The 19,011-nt window shown below is 41.9% G+C and overlaps 1 protein-coding gene and 1 long non-coding RNA gene across 51 annotated transcripts in view; one reads left to right on the top strand and one right to left on the bottom strand.

Moving 5' to 3' along the window:
* SORBS1 (sorbin and SH3 domain containing 1) overlaps positions 1-19,011 on the top strand; it is a 229,060-nt gene that overhangs the window by 80,719 nt on the left and 129,330 nt on the right. The window lies entirely within an intron of this gene.
* LOC109264690 (uncharacterized) lies at positions 3,663-10,715 on the bottom strand. Its single transcript, XR_008424892.1, has 3 exons — positions 10,622-10,715; positions 6,365-6,559; positions 3,663-3,774 (listed from the first exon to the last, which is right to left on the bottom strand). It is a non-coding gene; the product is annotated as an uncharacterized LOC109264690 (long non-coding RNA).

The following is a 19,011-nucleotide window of genomic DNA, read 5'->3' as shown; positions in this document are numbered from 1 at the left end:
CAAGTCAAGTATTAGTCTCTTGCCACCTGTTTATTGTTGTTATATTTGAGGGACAAAAATGAGATTCTGATGGGTTAAAATGGCTTGCCGAAGGGAACCTCGTTAGTAAATGTTAACTGGGCCTAGAACCCATGGTGTTTGCAATAAAAGGTACAGGTGTACCTATACTCGTTTATCAAAGGCACATGGGTATGCACAAAAACATTAAGCCTTTGATATAATAAATCTGGAGACAAGCGAATAGTGTATTTACCCCCTTCTATATCCACTGCTCTCACTCAAATGTGCCGTGATCCCCTAGAGTACTGCTAACTGATGTTCTCTGTGAATTGCAGCATTGAACTTGTACACTCCAGTTGGTTCTCTGAAACTTATTAAGGTTGCCAGTTTAAACCTCTTCCAGATTCTGTCTACTATCTGGCTGGACTCCCTTTGGAGACCAAAAGATGCTACTGTGTTTATATACCTGATTGCAAAGCCTCTTAGAGGAGCCATTTCATTCAAGGGGATCCCAGGCTACATAGGAACACTCCCTCTCCCCCTGCCTTTATATGTGGTGTTGAAACACTTCATTTCTTGTAAGAAAGTTAATTATGAAAGGGGTGTATCCAGGAATGTGAATATAGGTTTAAAATGTTTGTGTTTACCAATCTGCCACTCACTCAGATACCTTTAGATTAAAACATGTTCATGTTTGTTCATTAACGTGAGCACTTAAAAAATGCTGCTGTGTAAGGTGTTAAAATATAAATATTCTATATGAGCAGTGAAAGGTGGTTTAGTACTTAAGTCCTATTTTTGAGCTCTGGAATTCAATTCCTTCCTGTTACCAGCTGAACCTGGGACTGATGTATTAGATGAAAATATAGTCCTATCTTCAAACGTGGACAACAGGACATTCTGTCCTCCAAATTTCAGTGTTTGAATCGGGCGTTGCAGGAAACTTGGCTCCCTCTCTTTCTTTTCAAAATAATAAACAGAGATGATGTTGCCTCAGGTTTCATCTGATGGGGCTTAGATGCTGTTGCCTCATAAAGGCTGATTCATAGACAAATGGGAACTAATTATAGTAACGTAAAAATAACGTCCCCGTTTAAATTTGGCAAGGCAAGATGCCTTGCATGTTTTGTAGGACATGAGAGACTGTTTCTTTAGTGGCATGGGGGTGACATACCCATTCCTATTTTAGCCACACAGTGGTTGTGCTGGGTCACTACCTGCCCTCTTTTATTTTTTAAAGGATTTCTCTTGCTCTCTCATGCACACGCCATGCACAAACGTTGAAACACCTCTTACTACCTTCTACACAGGGAATTCTCTCTTGTTATTTATCCACTGCATTTTTAAGAAGCAAGTGTCGGAGTAGTAGAAAGCGGATGGCATTTTATTCATATATATGTGTGTGTGTGTGTGGTATGTGTGTGTATATATATGTATATGTATACATATATATGTGCGTATATATATACATATATGTGTGTGTGTATATATGTATATATATATATATATATATATATATATATATATATATTTAAAGTTAATTTATTTTGCACAAGAGAGAGAGAGAACACATGCCTGGGTGTGTGCAAGCATGCTTGCAGGGGAGGGGCAAGTGAGAGGGAGAGAATCCCAAGCAGGCTGCACACTGTCAGTGCAGAGCCCGACCCAGGGCTTGATCCCACAAACCGTGAGATCATGACCTAGGCTAAAATCAAGAGCTCAACTAACTGAGCCACCCAGGTGCCCCAGAAAGTGGATGGCATTTTCAATTTATTTTTTAGTTCTAATTATTTTGGAATATCTACTATGAAAAAGTATTTGATGAAATGAATGGAAAAGTGTCACAGGGTATTCCTATCACTTCTTACCTTCCCTGCTTGGAATTAGGTTGGAAAACATTCCACCATGATTTTCTTCAAATAATTTTGGTCTTTGAATTTGCTTTATATAAATAGGTGATACATGAACCATGTTCTTAATTCAAAAATTAGAAAGATATTTGTCATGAAAATTAAATCTTCCATCTTTTTTTCTGTCAAATTCCTGTACCTAGCTTTCTCCTCAGAAGCACCAGTTTCTTGTGAACTATTCTGGAGGTTTTCTCTGCATCTGTAAATATGTATGTTTGTCTGTTTTCTTTACACAAATGACTTCATACTATCCATGGTGTGTTTGGACCCATGGTATTATCCATGGTTATTTAACCATAATTTTGGAAATCATTCCATCTTACAGTTTGAGCTACCTCATGGTCTTTAATAGTTGTTTCTGTTGAATAGATGTGTCATAACACATAAACAATAGTTTATGAATGGTATTTAGGCTACTAAATCTTTTGCTACTAAAATCATGGAACAATGATGACCCCATACATCTGCTATGTGATAGGCACTCCATCTTGGTGGTCATCAGTGTGGGCTCTAGAGCCTAAGGGCCTGGGTTTAAATCTCAGTTTCTCCATTTACTGTTGAACTCTATGGTCTTGGCTAGTTACTTATTCTTTCTGTGCTTCAGTTTCATCATTTCTAAGATGGTATTCATCTTGTAGGTAGGATGTGATGATTAAAAGCCTTAGTCTAAAATACCATATGATTTTACCCATATGTGGAATGTAAGAAACAAAACAGATGAACATATGGGAGAGGGGGAAGAGAGAGTGAAACAAACCATGAGAGACTCTTAAAGATAGAGAACAAAATGAGGGTTGATGGAGGGGAAGTGGGTGGGGGATGGGCTAGATGGGTGATCAGCATTAAGGAGGGTACTTGCTATGATGAGCACTGGGAGTTGTATGTAAGTGACGAGTCGTTGAATTCTACTCCTGAAACCAATATTGCACCGTATGTTAACCAACTAAAATTTAAATAAAAGTTTGAAAAAAACCCCCAACAACCTTAGTCTATAGAAAGCTTATAGACCGTGCCAGGCATGTAGACCGGTCTGTACGTATTTATTAATAGTGTCATTTGGGGTGATGTGGAAACATCGGAATTTTAAGATGCACTTATCTCTGTGTATTTCTGACCCACTACTAGTAGTAAACAATTTTTGTGTATAGGTTGTAGCTCCTAAATTTACTGAAATGTCATGCTCATCCACCCCTCCCCCATTTCCTCGTTGCTTTTGTGTAACATCCTGGAGGAGAAAAGGAAACATTTCTGGCCACTCTACTCAGGTGTTCAGACCCCTTGAAAGGCATAAAATGTATTGCCTATGGTGATAATTTGTTTTGAAGTTTATTTACTTATTTTGAGAGAGAGAGAGAGAGAGAGAGAGAGAGAGAGAGAGAGAATCTCAAGTAAGCTCCACGCTGAGAGCACTGACGTGGGGCCCCATCTCATGACCATGAAATCATGACCTGAACTGAAATCCAGAGTGGGATGTTTAACTGATTGAGCCACCCAGGTGCCCCGCCCATGGTGATAATTTTTAACAAATGGTTCAAAATCTTCCCCCATCCATAACTAACTTAGAACTTTATGATACTTAAATGTCTTACATTTAGGTAAATACATTGTATACGTATGTGTATATAACTCAAATTTATTTAATGATTTCACTACATTTGAAATGATAAATTGAAACTTAGGGAAGGACTGGAGAGTGCACTTACCCTGATTTAACGTCGGTGGAAGTTATAAGGTCTCCTGTCATCTGTGAATCTTACATCATTGAAGACCATCACTTTTGGATTCAGATAAACCAAAGCTGAAGTCCCCATATTGGTGTTGGCCAGCTGTTTGAGCTTTCACTTCCTGGGCGTTGGTTCCCCATCTATAAATGAAGACATCAATCCAGCTCATAGGACTTTGCGGATGACAGGAAAAAGTGAAGGACCCAACAGCATATGGCACAGAGCAGGTGCTCATGAACTATCAATTTTCCTACCTTTCCCGTCCTGCATCCTGCTTCCTCCTGCCATCCGCACAATCGCCTGAGAGTAACCTCTTCCACCTGACTCCAGTGTTCTTCATCTCCACGCTCCTGACTCACCCTGTGATTAACCGATGTGCTTTCACTGCTTCAGCCGGGAGGACAGTAGATGTCTCATGTGTCACCTGCCTCTTACCTTGTGGTAACCAGTTTTCAGTGAATGCCAGCGAGTGAGTGAGAGTCAGGCTTGCCATGACCCTAGTGAGGTCATTCCTGGCTCTTTGAAAGCAGTAGCTAGTACCAGTATTGCAAGATTGCAGTTCGGGGCCACAGCTCCTGGAGTGTCACGGAGAATGGTGTTTTCATTCTTGGCTATTCCTTTTGAGATAATTTGCTATAGCTAACTTATAAAAACGATTTTCCCAGATAATTCTTTTTGGGGGAGGAGATAGGTGTGGGTGAGGGATGTCTCGAAAATGTTTCACTTCATCAAACTCCATTTGCAGGGACTTGCAGGCTTTGACTGTTTTACCCCCACTTCCCAAGGCAAAACTTAAGCCAGCTGGCTTATAGACTCCGTGGCCAGCTTTGCTTGTCCCTTGGTTTAATGTGTTGGAGGTGGGCAGCTGGGCGCCCAAGCAGAGAGGGCGAACAGGGGAAGTGAAGCTACAGCTGGAAAGGGAGCAGGAAGACCTTTGCTCCATCCTCCAAATCACTTTGGAGAGCAGCTACTCTATTTTGCATTAAGTGTTTTGCTGTGAATTTTTGAAATAGCAGTCACACCCATATTCAAATTAAGAACCAGGGTGCTCTCCAAAGACATGCACAGCCAGGCCTCCACCATTCTGCAAACAAATATTTGGATAATAGGAACCATTGTTACCACTTGGAATGTTCTTCCCAATTATATTCTCTCTCTCTCTCTCTCTCTCTCTCTCTCTCTCTCTTTTAATTTTAGAGAACATGAGTGGGGGAGAGGGGCAGAGGGAGAGAGAGAAAGTCTCAAGCATGCTTCATGCTCAGCACAGAGCCTGGTGTGTGGCTCAGTCCCACAACCCTGGGATCATGACCTGAAATGAAATCAAGAGTCAGACACTCAACCGACTGAGCCACCAAGGCACCCCATTCTCTCTCTCTCTCTCTCGTTTTCCAGACTTTCCTATCGTTTCACACCAAGTAATTCCCACTGTCCAGTTTTGGTAGTTAACTCTGGGCCGTTTGGTCATTTGTTAGATACAGCCTCGTGTGTTGAACCGTTAATTATTAACCCTGTTGTCCTGTAGGCATTTTCCCGAGTTGACGCCTTGGCTTCCCCACCAGGTCTTCCCTCTGGGATGAGGCACGCCCCAGCCTCTGTGCTGCTGCGGGCGGGTGTAGGACAGTGCTTCTCAAAGTGTGATTCTTCTGGCAGCAGCAGCACCCAAGAAGTGTTGGAAATACACACCAGATCCACTGACTTAGACAGTTTAGGGTCAGACACAGCAGCCTACAGTTAACCATCGCTCCTGGCCATCCCTCTGTGTGATGAAGTTAGAGACCCTCTGGTATGGCCAGAAGAACTGGGGCTTGGGGGTTGGAGAGGTCTGGGCCTTAAGCTACCTCCGTCATTTACAAACTGACCTTAGGGAAGGGTTTTTTCTGTTTCTGCTCTCCCATTCCACTGGGACTATGTAGAAGTTTGTTCTGCATGGCGTTAATGGGTGCCCTAAAGGGAGGGAGGAGGAAATGGTTCTGTGGGCAAATAAATTAACAGAATGCTGCTTGAGTGCATTTCAGTGGGATTCCTTATGGCTAGACTTCTCAGATACCTAAAGGTATCACTGAAGGTCACTGAGAGTTGCCATGGAAAGACATTGCAAATTTGTTAGATTCTAGAACACCTTTTTTGCCACACGCTAGCTTTTCTGGCAGCACTGTTCTGTGGAACATGTTTTGGGAGATGCTGGCCTAGGTGATGGGATAGGGTCCTATTAGCCTTGTGATTTTACAGCCCGGTAAACCAGTGTGAAATTCAGAAACTTCAAATGCAGGTAAATCAGACATAATGCCAGAATTTATAATTTGGGTAAACCAGACTTACACAACAACTTGAGCACTGGAACAAAATGGAAGTAACGAAACATTGAAGAATATAAGGTTAATATATTTTTAAAGCAGCAAGTTTTTCTTCAGTAGAAAACCATACACTAGGAGAGAAGTGGGAAAGATAAGGAAAATGTCACTTACTGAGTGTATTGGGAGTCCTGGCAGGAATCCTATGGCACATTCAAATCAGGTAATTTAAGGAGATTTAAATAAAGGAACTATTTATAAAAGGTGTAGGCAGAGTTTGGGAAAAGCAACAATGGTTGACGCAGGACTTATTCCTCTCTGTATATGCAGGGTTTTTCACGTAGCCGGTACAGTCCTCATAATCACCCCAAAGATAGGTTTTATTATTTCTTACTTTGCAGAAGAGGAATGTGAACTTGAAAGAGGCAAAGGAAGTTACCTTCGATGCTAGCTGGAGAATGGAGGCAAAGTTCCAACTGCGATGTCAGACTCGCAACCCCACGCTTTCTCCACATATTTCTTTAGGGGAACATCCTCTTTTCCCTCAGTCTTTCTCCGCGTGATGAGGCTGAAAACACTGCTCTCTAGAAGCTCATGTTCTGAGCTAGATGTGTTGCTCTGAACAATCAGTAGACTGGAGAAAATAGCACATTAGGCAAATAATGTAAATTAACAAAAGAATATAGATTCCATATATATGGGAGAGAGAGAAAGGCAGTAAGTTGGAGCTCTGGAAATCCATCATCTGTCCTTTTTTTCGGGTTGGTCCCATTCTAGAAAATAGGCTTGGAGGATATGGGAGCCATTTGAAGGACACAAATGAGGCAGCATAGCTTGTTGGGGGTAGGACAAGGTAGAGGGAAACTTTTGAGACATATGGCGCAGCTTGGGAAGGCTTGCTGTGGGCATAGCATGGAAGAGCGCTCTATGCCCAGGTGCCTCCACCAAACGGAGACAGTGCTGGTGGTAGGAGGTGGGCAGGCATGTGGGAGAAGGAAGAAGGCATGGTGGGATCCTTGGGTGCTTCTGACTCCAGTTTTTACATTGGGGCCATGCTTGCCCAGTGAAGTCTCCATAGCTTAACACCTTTGTTAGAAAATGGTAAAGGTAGGGGCGCCTGGGTGGCTCAGTTGGGTAAGCGTTCGACTTCAGCTCAGGTCATGATCTCACGGTTTGTGAGTTCGAGCCCCGTGTCGGGCTCTGTGCTGGCAGCTCAGGGCCTGGAGCCTGCTTCGGATTCTGTCTCTCTCTCTCTCTGTCCCTTCCCTGCTCACTCTCTGTTGGTCTGTCTCTCTCTCTTTCTCAAAAACAAGTAAACATTAAATTTTTTAATACAAAAATGTGGTAAAGGTTGAATTTTTTAAGAACTGATTTTACCTCCTTTAGGAAGTTTCAGATATGAATGCTTCATTTCTCTTATATACTAAGAAAATTTACAAGTCGTGTCTCTGAGGAGGCCACTTTCCCCATATCCTTTTGAATTTGGATTGGCTTTTCCTGCTCCATTAAAATACATCTTATGGTTAAGCCCTCTTGATTCTAGAAAACAAAAAAACCTCTCAAGTACTGTGCACAAGCCCTGCCTTTGAAAACATCTGGTAAAAATAACAAGTCGCTTGGAAAACCCTGATTCTCAGATGCGACCCCTGCCTCTTTATTAGCAGGGAGTCACTGGAGTAAACCTTTATTTCCTGTTGCTTCCACACAGCGGTGCTTCACGGAAATATTTTGCATGTTTCCTTAGGCAGCAGGGAACCTTGAAGGGCAAACAGAGTGCCGAGGCCCCAAATAGGAACAGAGATGCCATCTCTGCCTGGCCTGGTCGCGCCTCCGGGGGCTTGGAGAGCCCGCCTGGGCCTCGGAGCTTTGAAGCTGTGCCGGGTCTCTGCCCCAAACCGCAAAAAACTTCAGCTCTCCCCAGGCATGAGCAAGGCCCGACCTGCCACACCTCCAGCTCTTTGTACAAGAGAGGTGTTTTAAAATAGTCTTAAATGTCAGACGTATTTTTTTTCACAGCATTCCTCAGACATCTCATAAATTATTCTGCAGTGAAACTTTAATAGGGCCGCTTAGAAGATGAAGAGTTCTAGTCAGTGGAGTTTTTGGTAACTTAAGCAACTAACTGTTAACCTCAGCCCCTCCTGCTTTCTCCACCCCAGAACTCATTGAAGAAAACCATTATGAATTAGAGATAATCTTCCTGAAACCATGCTCGAGGCTGTCTTCGATGACAGCGGTCTTCTGTTCCCTCGTAATGTTGTGTGTTAATTTGAGTAATGTGATATTCTAATATTTGATTGTTTTTGACTTAAAGGCCATTTGATAGGGTTCAACCTGGTAATGGTAAAGAAAGTAAGGAGTTTGAGCTCAGACTTTTCTGACTTCATAGTATATCACGAAAAAAAAATTTTTTTTTTTAAAGCCTGTGTTACCCACCTTTCTTGCCAATTTGCTTCCTAGGGACATAGGTAATTAAAGATTCTGGTTTTAGAATTTATGTTGCTGCCCCGTCTGTGTCTGCTGTCATATTGGCTCCACGTTGAGCCTTTTACAAATATGCATCACATCTACAGCTATAGACCTATTGGGTTCTGGAGGTAAGCGTGTGAGCCTTCTTTTTGCGGGTTTTTAGTCTGTTGTGATTTACTGTTACATTTACTTACAATGCTTACTGACTTGATTTATTTGGTTACTGGTTTCTGGAAAACTGGAATTTGGAGAGAAGTGAAATTATTTATTGGTAAAAGAGATAGAAAATTTGAATTTGGATCTGCCCTAATAGTCTGAGATACGTGGTACAACACAGAATTGTTGTCACTTGATGCCTAGAGTGATGCTCTCTAGACACTGTTCAGTCCATAGAAAGAGAAACTGTATTAAGGATGCTAGTATACCTCATTGCATGGTATTTTTCATTCTTCAAAAATTGGACTTTGTAATTAATCAATGTCTTAGTCTTTTCAGGCCACCATACCAAATACCACGACTGGGCTTAAAAACAACAGAAATTTATTTCTCACAGTTTAGGGACATTCAAGGTCAAAGCACCAGCATGATCATGTTTTGGTGAGGGCCCTCTTCCACATTACAGACTTCTTGTCATAGCCTCACATGGTGGAAGGGTTATGACTCTGGGGACTCTTTTATAAGGACACCAATTCGATTTATGAGGGCTCTGCCCTCATGACCTAAGCACCTCCCAAAGGCTCCTAGTACCATCTACCTTGGATGTGAGGTTTTCAGCATATGAATTTGGGGGGAAATAAACCTTTAGACCATGGCAACATTTTATTATCTAGAACATTCTATTATTTCTTTGTATATGGATATGGAAATATGGATACTGGAAAATCTTCCAGTATCTGGAAGAATTTTTCATAGTGACGGTGTATTTCTCAGTGTCATTTGCCTTTTTATATAAAATCAAAATATTTATTGCTCCTTTACTACATCCAAGGCACTGTGTGAAAATTCAGAAAGAATATTTGTAGCGAATAAAGAATTTTGTTCCTCTTGAAATATGATGTTAGCATGACATTCTCCTTACCATTTGGTCTACAGAAAGATAAGGCCAGTTATCTGTGTTTTGACTCAGGGCAACATCCTGTGGGGGAAACAGTGCTGAATAGGGAGCCCTTGTTTTACTCTTGGCCAGGTCACAATCTCACTCCAACCGTGTGGGTGGGCTTCTCCTTCCTCACCTGGACTGTTTTCTCAGCTATACAGTGAAGGTGTCAAACTACATTATTTCTGTGGTCCCTCATAACAAAATAAACCCAACATTGATTTTTATTGAATGTTTTTCACTATGTAGGTCACTGAGATACGTCCAAATAAGTGTAAGAGAATCTCTTGTGTGAGTGTTTAAAGGTTCCTCAGAGCTAAACAAAAACAAACCCCCAAAACATTTATTGACCATCCTATAAGAGTAGGTCACTGCAAAGAGTAGAGTGAACGTGTACTCAGCCACCCTTCAGAGAATCATCCCTGGCTTACAGAAGAATGACCAATACAACAGCCAACACTTAAGTGGGAAAAAGTAGACCAGCCAGTGAGTGCCCTGAGTCAAAGAAGTCATTTATCAAGCACTGCACTGTGTCCAGCTTTGTGGCAGGTGCCCCTGAGTGCTTTACCAGTGTTACCGCAACCAGATCTTGTAGTAGCCACACGAGAGGGATTGCTGTAATACTCCATTTTATGGATGTGGAAACTGAGGTAACTTGCCCAAGATCACACAGCTAGTAAGGGATGGAGCTGATCATTTATACCGAACCTACGTTCTTTTTTTTTTTTTTTTCCTTTTAATGTTTACTTATTTATTTTTGAGAGAGAGAGAAAGGGAGCACAAGCAGGGGAGGGGCAGAGAGAGAGAAGGAGACACAGAATCTGAAGCAGGCTCCAGGCTCTGAGCTGTCAGCACAGAGCCTGACGCGGGGCTCAGACCCATGAACCATGAGATCGTGACCTGAGCCAAAGTTGGACATTTAACTGCCCGAGCCCCCCAGGTGCCCCAAACCTACATTCTTAATCACCATGCCTCTGAGGGAAGGCAAGGGCAAGGGCATGGGGAGAGATGCAATAGGCCTCTCTCATTAAAGGAAAGCATGGGAATCGCCAAGGGTTAGTGATGGAAGGAGAAGGGGACATTCATGATCACGGGCCACCTACATCGGCCCGTTTCCCCGGGCTCTCTCACCTTGATCCCCGTCACTGCCTTGCTGGATCCCGGGGAACACTGCCTCTCTGTTAAGGCTGTAGCCCACGCCTGGCCAGAACCAGGCCTTCCAGCTTCCCCCTAGCGCGCCTGCCAGAGCTAAAAAGAGCTGTGTGTGTTTACTGGAACTTGGGATATCTCTGCCACTTGAGTTGACAAGAGTCAAATCGAGGGAGTAAACAGCTGGACTCCCAACAACTATGTGGAATTGGAGAGTGACGCCAACAGCATAACTATACAAAAGTTTGTAAAAATTTTTCAAAATTCAGTTTTACTTCAAACTAATGTTCCCCTTGTAACATCTCCATTTATAGAACCAAAACATTCTAGTTTGGGAATTTGCTGTGAAAGGCTTATAGTCCTTAACTAGCTCTCCGTTCATTCCTTGGGCCGAAGGGGTCACTTGTATCCACTCCCAGCCCTCAGCCCAAGCTTCTGTTCACTTCCACTCTCTCGGCAGCCAGCAGTGGACTGTCTAGGCATCGCGTGGCTTTCACAGAACAAAAGACACCATCATCTTGCTTTGAAGCCCCCTCCACAGTTTGGACCATAGGCCTCTGGAGGGCAATGGTGGTGTTCGTCTCTGTAGCCAGCCCTGAGCACAGTGTCTGACACTAAGCTGGCACTTCGTAAAGGCTGGATAGGTCTGTGGGAAGGTCTGTTGAGCTCATTCTCTTAATCACCAGAAAACAAATGCAGTGGAAAGGTGTTTACAAAACGAGGTGGGAGGAGTGGAAGGAAGGGAAATGCAATGCAGTGCCACGCTGGTACGAGGTGATCTTTAAGAGCCTGGGATTTAAGGTCAGATCAGGTTTCTGTCACAATCCCACAGCATATACTGGTCATGTGACCCTGGGGAAGACACTGAACCATCTCCTCCTTTCGAAGTTGGTAGCAACAGTACATATGCTCTAAGGTTATTAGGGTTAACTGAGATCTTGTATGTCACATGCTAAGCATAGAGCTCCTGATGACACAAATAATTGTATTTTATTTATTGCTAGGGAGACAAATCAGATTTGGCTACCTCTCAAAAGAAACAGGAAGCAGACTTGAGTATGTGGCTCCCCAACTCACTAAATTAAAAAAATGTACATGTTGCAGAGTGGTGTAATCCTGAATGCTTTGCAGTCACCTGTATCAGAAGCGAGTTCACCAGGGTTTGAGTGCTGTTTGTCAAAGTTTGGTCCTACAGATGAAGAAAGAGGTTGTTTTAGAGTGGTGACAATATGGATCTTTTTCTTTAATTTTCAGACGTTTAATTCTGTGCTTATAATTTCCTTGGTACTTGAAAATATAAAAAATAAAACCTGTTAGATCTAAAAAGAACAATACTCTTGAAATGAGAGGAAACTCTTTTTCTTCTAAAAAAGAGCTTAATACTTGAACAACTGCTTTTGAATTTCTTTGGTTGTAACTGCTTTCCCAGTTGCTTTTTATAGGAAACTATTTTCTGTTGCTGAATAGTTAATAGAACTGTCTGGTGGAAACACGTTGAGAAGTTAGCAGTTTGAGTTTGATATAAAATGTAAACGTTGCTGTTACCGTAATATGAGAGGATAAAGCATTAATGGACTTTTAGAAATCAAAGTCTGCTTAATTAAAAAAATTTTCTTTACATGGCATCAACGGATGTATCAGATATATATCTTTTTTTTTTTAGGGTATAGTCATTTTATGGGTGATGATATGAAACAGTCTGAAATTTTGGGCACATTTGATTTCTTGGCTTTCTCAATTATCCAGTTTAGGAATATTTAAGCTGATAGATGAATGTGCTCCTAGTAGATTTCTCATTTGGAAACCCTGTGCCAGACAATGTGCAGATGGGGCAGCAGTCATGCCTGGCAGGCCTAAGTGCAATTATATTTGCACGTTGTTTTACTCACTGTGAACAGTTTGCAGGGGAAAAAGGAAAAACTGTCTCCCTGCTGAAATGAAATTCTGACACAGTCAGTGCAAATTAGAAATTCTATTTAATTTGATGCAACAAATTCATAATAATTTCCAGCTTTGTGTCAAGTGTTGGAGCTGTGGGCATTTAATACCTGGAACTGCCGTAACTTGGTCATATTGACCAGTATTTCTCAAAGCATGGCCTTAAACCACATCCCCCAGAAATGCAGATTTTAGGCACCCCCCCCCCCCCCCCCCCCCCCGCCTTGGAACTTCTCAATCCACACGTCTGGGAGCAGAAACTGTAATCTGCATTTGAGACAAGTGTCCCCTCCCTGTGACCAACATACAGCAGTTTTTGAGGCCCTCTGATACAGCGGGAGCATTTTTTACGAAGATTATTTTAGTTGTGCTTTGAATTGAAAAAATATTTTTAAATCCAGAGAATTCAAATTTATCATGAAAATTGAAGTCCAAGTTAGGAATTTAGTTGAAGGGCACATGTAAAATGCTCCTGTTCTTTTCTGAATTCTCTGATTCATCAAAGTTGACTAGGAGCAGGGTTACAAGTAGTACTTTAACTTTTTCAGCATCCATGATGAAACGTACATTTGGGGAAATCATTAATGATTAAGTCATGTTTGAATTTATAAAATAGGAAATTACTAAGTTTGGAGGAAAAGGGATGAAGAGAAAGACCCAGTGTTACCTCCTATCAAGGGTTAAGACCAATATTTATTTACTTGGGGGCAAAAGTAAAGACAATAGCCAGTTCTCCACAAAAAGACAATGATGGTTTTATTGGGCTCTTCCCACCACATAGCAGCATTTTTGGCCTTTAAAGTAATGAAGTTAGAGGTCAGTTTGTGGCTTGCCATATTCTGTATTGCAGATGCATCTTTTAAGGAAAAAAAATCAGGACATGAGAAAAAAAATCACTGTATCTTAAAGTTTCTTTGACTTAAAAAAATGATTTCATATAACATATCTATATTTAAATGCAATTTCTTAATGTCATTTGTGTAGATTTCAGTGATAGAAGAAATGAATAAGATTTAACCTTTTTAGTGAAGTATTTTATATGTACTTATTTAACTTTAATAATTCTTGTAAAGAATTGATATTTTTGTTTTAATATTATTTGTGTTGGTCTACTATTCACTGACACCGTGTTACTGATCTTTGGGGACTCACTGCCCCACTGCCTGTGTCTTCCTCCATCTGTTCTGTCTCCCTGATGATAATGGACCCAGCACGTTCTGAGAGAAACCGCACTATATTTTCAGCAGGAGCAGAGCACCACTCTAAGGATGATTTCCTTATCTTCCATACGGTTGCCTGAAATCTGCCTTCTAGCACTGTGATCTGTGAGCTACCACGACCCAGGCGTTCAGTCTGTTTTCTTTGCTAGGAATTTCCAGAGCCACGGCTGGGTCACCCTTTGCCTTTTCTGGCAGCTGGTTTCACTCTGAATTTAATGAGGGAGCTGAGCTGAACGGCCAGAGGAGGGTTTCCCTGTCTGGCCCCTCACTGGAAGAACTCGGCCGCTTGTCCACGTTCAATGAGTCAATGCCCGCTGCTGGGCACTTCCAAGAATAGGCTCTTCCAAGCCGGTGTTCATCTGGTCGGCGTCTAGGGCACCTTCCTGAACTCACCCACTTCTCCCTCCCTCCTCTTTCAGCTTTGGTGTAAACCAGCAATGAAGCCGGAGCATAAGTATTTTAAATTACACCTATATGTAAAATTTGGCATCTCTGGGATTTTCTGTTCACTGGTTGGACTTTAGCAAAGTACGTGGGCACACTTCATGTAGTTCTCTTGGATTTCATGCTCCCCAGGGCACCACTGTACCTGATTCGCTGCACTTAAGTTTTTTAGTTACTTTTTATTTTTATTTTTTTTTATTTTAGTGAGCAAGCCGGAGACAGGGGTGGAGTGGGGGAAGAGAGAGAATCTTAACCGGGCTCTAAGCTCAGCACAGAGCCCAGTGCGGGGGTTGATCCTGCGACCCTGGGATCATGACATGAGCCGAAATCAAGAGTGGGATGCTCGATGCATTGAGCCACCTAGGCGCTCTGCCAGTTTGTTTTTAGAGCTGTGATATTAGCACGTGGGAATTTGAAATGCTTCATCACCATGCTGAGAGGTCAAGTGTTTTTTCTTGTCTGTTTTTAAGAATTTTGAGCTCATATTTTAGTTTCTTCTCCCCTTATAACCCAGTATATTTACTTAGGCTTTACATTTTTACATAAGGAAAAACCTATTTTTGCACTTTTATTATTAAACAGGTAGGAAGAAAGTCTATGATTGTGTGTAATATATTCACCAAACTACACAAATACTGCAGCTCCCTGTAAGAAGATTGGGAACCAACCCAAGAGTTCTAAAGTTACATTTTTATGACGGGTTTTTGTTGCACACTTCAAGGGCAGGAGAGATTTTTGTGTGGGATCCTTATTTTTCCCCCTCTCTGCAGTCTTCTTAAAATGCTCTCTGTTAGAATCCTGGTGGTTTGACTTCCAGATCTATACAACATACTACAAATTAAAATAGAAGAACCACTGTTCATTCCTCACATTTAGTGAACTTTTATTGCATGAATTAATGGGTTCAGCAGCACCAAAGGGCATTTGATTGTGGGCTTGCCTTAAATTAATGATTTATTTTTAAAAAGGAGAAAGCCATTTATTCCCCAACTTTGTACTTGTGTGTAAGATTTTAGAATTTAATTTTAAAGACATTTGGGTTTACTATAAATGTTATGAAACCTTAGATTTTAGTTTTCTACTACTGCTTTTTTTTTTTGACGAAAGAGAATGCCACAATGAAATTTTTCAAAGCCATTTAGAATATTTTAGTACTCTCATGACTTACAAACTCATATGATCATAGATGCTTGTCGTCAGGGAGATTAACTTCAGGAAAGCACAGCAGGACCCCAAACCTAGGAGCTGTCACCTCTATTGCTGACACGGTTGGCTTTCCCCAGTGTGTCCTGTTGGACTTCAGGGCTTCTAATATTTGGAAATTGTGGTCCTTTCCAGCCCTGACGTATTATGATACTCTGAGAGTCCTTTGGCCACATGAAACCTTCTTAAAGACAGACCGCATTGCATTTCTTCCCCATCCCCTTCTTCTGTGATTGAACTCAATTCCTGACCTTCTTACAGACAGCCAAAGGCACTGCTGTTCTATAACCTGCAAAGTTCTATACAAATGCAGGGTGCTGGGTGGAGCTACCTCAAGTTTTGTGTGTTCTCTGTCCAAGGCAGAAAGCCTTCATTGCTGGCAGTGCCCCTGCCTCCTTCCAGCAGAATCCCGGTAAACTGTTGTTATAGTAAAACAGTGACTAACTCGAGCCTTTTATTAACCAGCATTTCCACCCACCTACTACTATGCTCATTTTTGGAGTTAGAACGAGACAAATGGGAAATAAACCAATTATATCAACACGTGATCATTTATTGAATTCTTACCGTGTGCAGGCACTGCTACATGGGCGATGCTTGGTCCCATTAATCCTTACGGCAGCAGGGAAATTAGTGCTATTATTAATCCAGGGGGAAACTGAGTTTCAAAGCGGTAGGATCACTGCCTCAACACCTGGAACTATTTGCTGATAGAGCTCAATGTGAAGCATTTAATATTCTCTTAATCAGGCTCCTTAATCTAGATCTCAGGATCATCACATTAACTATAATTGAATACGTAGTTCTCTTCTTCCAACATTTTTTGTCATATTTACATGAGTGGTGAATTGTGAAGACAGGGTCATTTTATGTCGAGAACTATTCTCTTTAACATTAGTTTGAAAATGATCCCTCATTTGTCATGTTTTAGTCTATGGTAGTGGTTGTTAATTGTAATGTCTCCAGTTAGTAAGCTTTGTGAGTAATAAAGGATTTTTGACACCTTTTGTTTTCTGGTAATTTCATGTCAGCCACCAAGGCAAATGGGCAAAAAATAAGACTAGCCGTGGGCAAAAGTGGCAGAGTGAGATTTGAGGAGTAAGCTCCAAAAATCAGATTCTCTCTGAGCAGCAGTTTTTGCAGCAAATAAGCAAGATAAGACAAATGTAGAAATTGTCAGCTGTGGTTGCTATAATCAACGCTTTTGTGGAGCTTTTCACAGCCAAATGGGCAAAACAAGTTTGCTGGGAGCTGCTTTCCTGGGCAGAGAGGGTATATATGGTTGAGGGAAATTGGAGGAGGAAGTCACAAAAAGCAGTAGATGTCCATGCATTCTCCGTTGGCCTGGCCTCAGCTCATGTACTCTCCCTGCACCAGTGTCCCCAGCCCCCCTAGTTCATCCTGTGTGCCTCAGTCAGATTGATTTTTGGATTAGGAAATGTCTAAAGAACTCACCTTGGGTTCTGTGGTCTGATAGAGGCAAGTACAGATGCCTTTCCTGGATTCAAGGCCAGTTGGTGACCATGTACACCATCTACCCAATGTTATTTCCATATGCTCTTCAGTAAAAGTCCTTCCCATCAACTGGATTGGACTTGGGTCTATTCTGTGTATATGCTGTGCTGTGGACTAAATACCACCTTTGTGGAACCCACCTCAGAAACCCCAGCTTAGGCACTTTGTGAGAGCAGCTCGTGACTAGCAAAGGACACAGAAGACAATAAATTTTACGTGGAGTCAAGTGATACCCAGTAACATAACATCCATGAGAATGAACTGTGCTGTGAAAGAGTACACCAGTTACTTTGCTTCTCATGGGGAGCTGAGTTAGAAGAGGGGATTGTATGGTTGGGGAAAGACAGACCATGTGACTTAGGAGGGACAGGAAGTTGGTACAGTCCCCTCTTAAGAGGGGAGCGGAGACTGTTTTGTTAGCCCGAAGACTCCAGCCTCCCTATCGTTGGACACCTACTCAGAGAAACCAGCTGCGGAGAAAGTGCGCAGGAACCTTCCTGTCAAATGCTATTGATGATGATGATGAGAGCAACTGACATTTATGGAGCACCTTCTAGTCCTGTGTTAGGCATTTGAAGTGCTCGCTTTCTGCATTTAATGCTCAGTGTAACACTCTGAGACCGCTGGCTGCTGGTATTCCCATTTTACAGATGAGGACACTGAGGCTTGGCAGGGTTAACTGACCGCATATCATGCCTCTGATAAGTGGCCGAGCAGTAACTGAAATCCAAGTTATTTTTGCTTTAGAGTTCCTCTACACATTTTTTTAAGGGGTGTGTGAGTAACAGGGTGATGGTGGATGTCATTGATTCGTAAAGGCTACTAGAACATGCTGTGTGTAATTCTATTCAGTTTAGTCTCCTCCGATGAACACTTTCTGTAGAGAAGTCATTATCCTAAGAACTGCAGTGTATTTTGCACATTCAGAAAAGGGTGCTTTGGTCAGCACATCCTGGTCTTTCCCACTAAGTCCTGAAGTTCTCTTAGCTGGCATAGTCTTACACTGGAGGGTGATTTGTAGATGCTTTTCCGTGCTGTCTTTAGTGATCATCAAGGTTTCAAAGCTCTTCGTCTTCTCCCTCCAAGTAGGATGTAAGGTCTTGGAGGCAGGCACCATCTCTTGTTTTGGCTGATAAGCTGATTAAAAATGTTCCTTGAGATTATCATCTCTCTTTTTTAGGTCTGTATATTCTCTGAATAGCCTACATGTAGTAATATCTTTCTTCAGGCAGGGACTGTGTCATGCCTCTTTGAGGCCACATTGTGGAATGGAAAGAGCCCAGACTTGGGAGCCAGCACCAGGATCTGTATTCAGCTTTCTTAGTGCTTCTGCAAGACTTTTTAACAAGTCTTCTAACTCGCATTGAGCCTGAGTTTCTCCTTTCTCCGTGTGGGTATAGAAACCTTACAAGGTGTTCTCAAAATGAGAAATGACACATGCAAAGTTGCTGGTTCATCTGTCTGAAGCATGAGCACAGGCTCTTGTCTAGAATGCATGCACAGTAAATGGGTCTAGATCATCATGACTTGGTTCCTTGAGACCTGACTTCTAAGAGAGCAACCGTGAAGTGTCTTAAAAAACATGATGCCTTTGTCGAAAGTGTCCTTCATTGCCCGACTTTGCATAGGAAGACAGATCTAGAGATGGATTTCTTGGTTCTTAGATGCTCCTCTAGTTCATAAAGCTTAACGTTTTGTACAGGTGAGTATTGGTACAGGTAACATCAGCTTCGTGATGAGATATACAGTGACCCTATTCATCAGTCTGTTAAAACAATAAAGAAAGAGTAACAGGACTAGACAGCACCTTCTTTGCTAGAACCATTTTTCCTTTTATAACACAATTTACGATGTTTCATATTTATTTTTAAATTTAATTAGAAACACCTTATGAAATTAGATATTATTAATTTCCTTGGATAGGTGAGTAAACTGAGACTGAGCAAACTAAGGCACTTCCCAGTTTGCGCAACCCTGGCAGTTTGGATTCAAACCCTGTTCTTCTCACCCTGGATTTTTGTTGTTTTCTGCAGACACTAAGCACATGTAGCA

This window comes from Panthera pardus, unplaced genomic scaffold (genome assembly GCF_024362965.1).
Source record: "Panthera pardus isolate Hobbes unplaced genomic scaffold, ASM2436296v1 HiC_scaffold_22, whole genome shotgun sequence".
Classification (NCBI taxonomy): Eukaryota; Metazoa; Chordata; class Mammalia; order Carnivora; family Felidae; genus Panthera; species Panthera pardus.
This window is presented reverse-complemented; position numbering and strand designations above follow the sequence as displayed.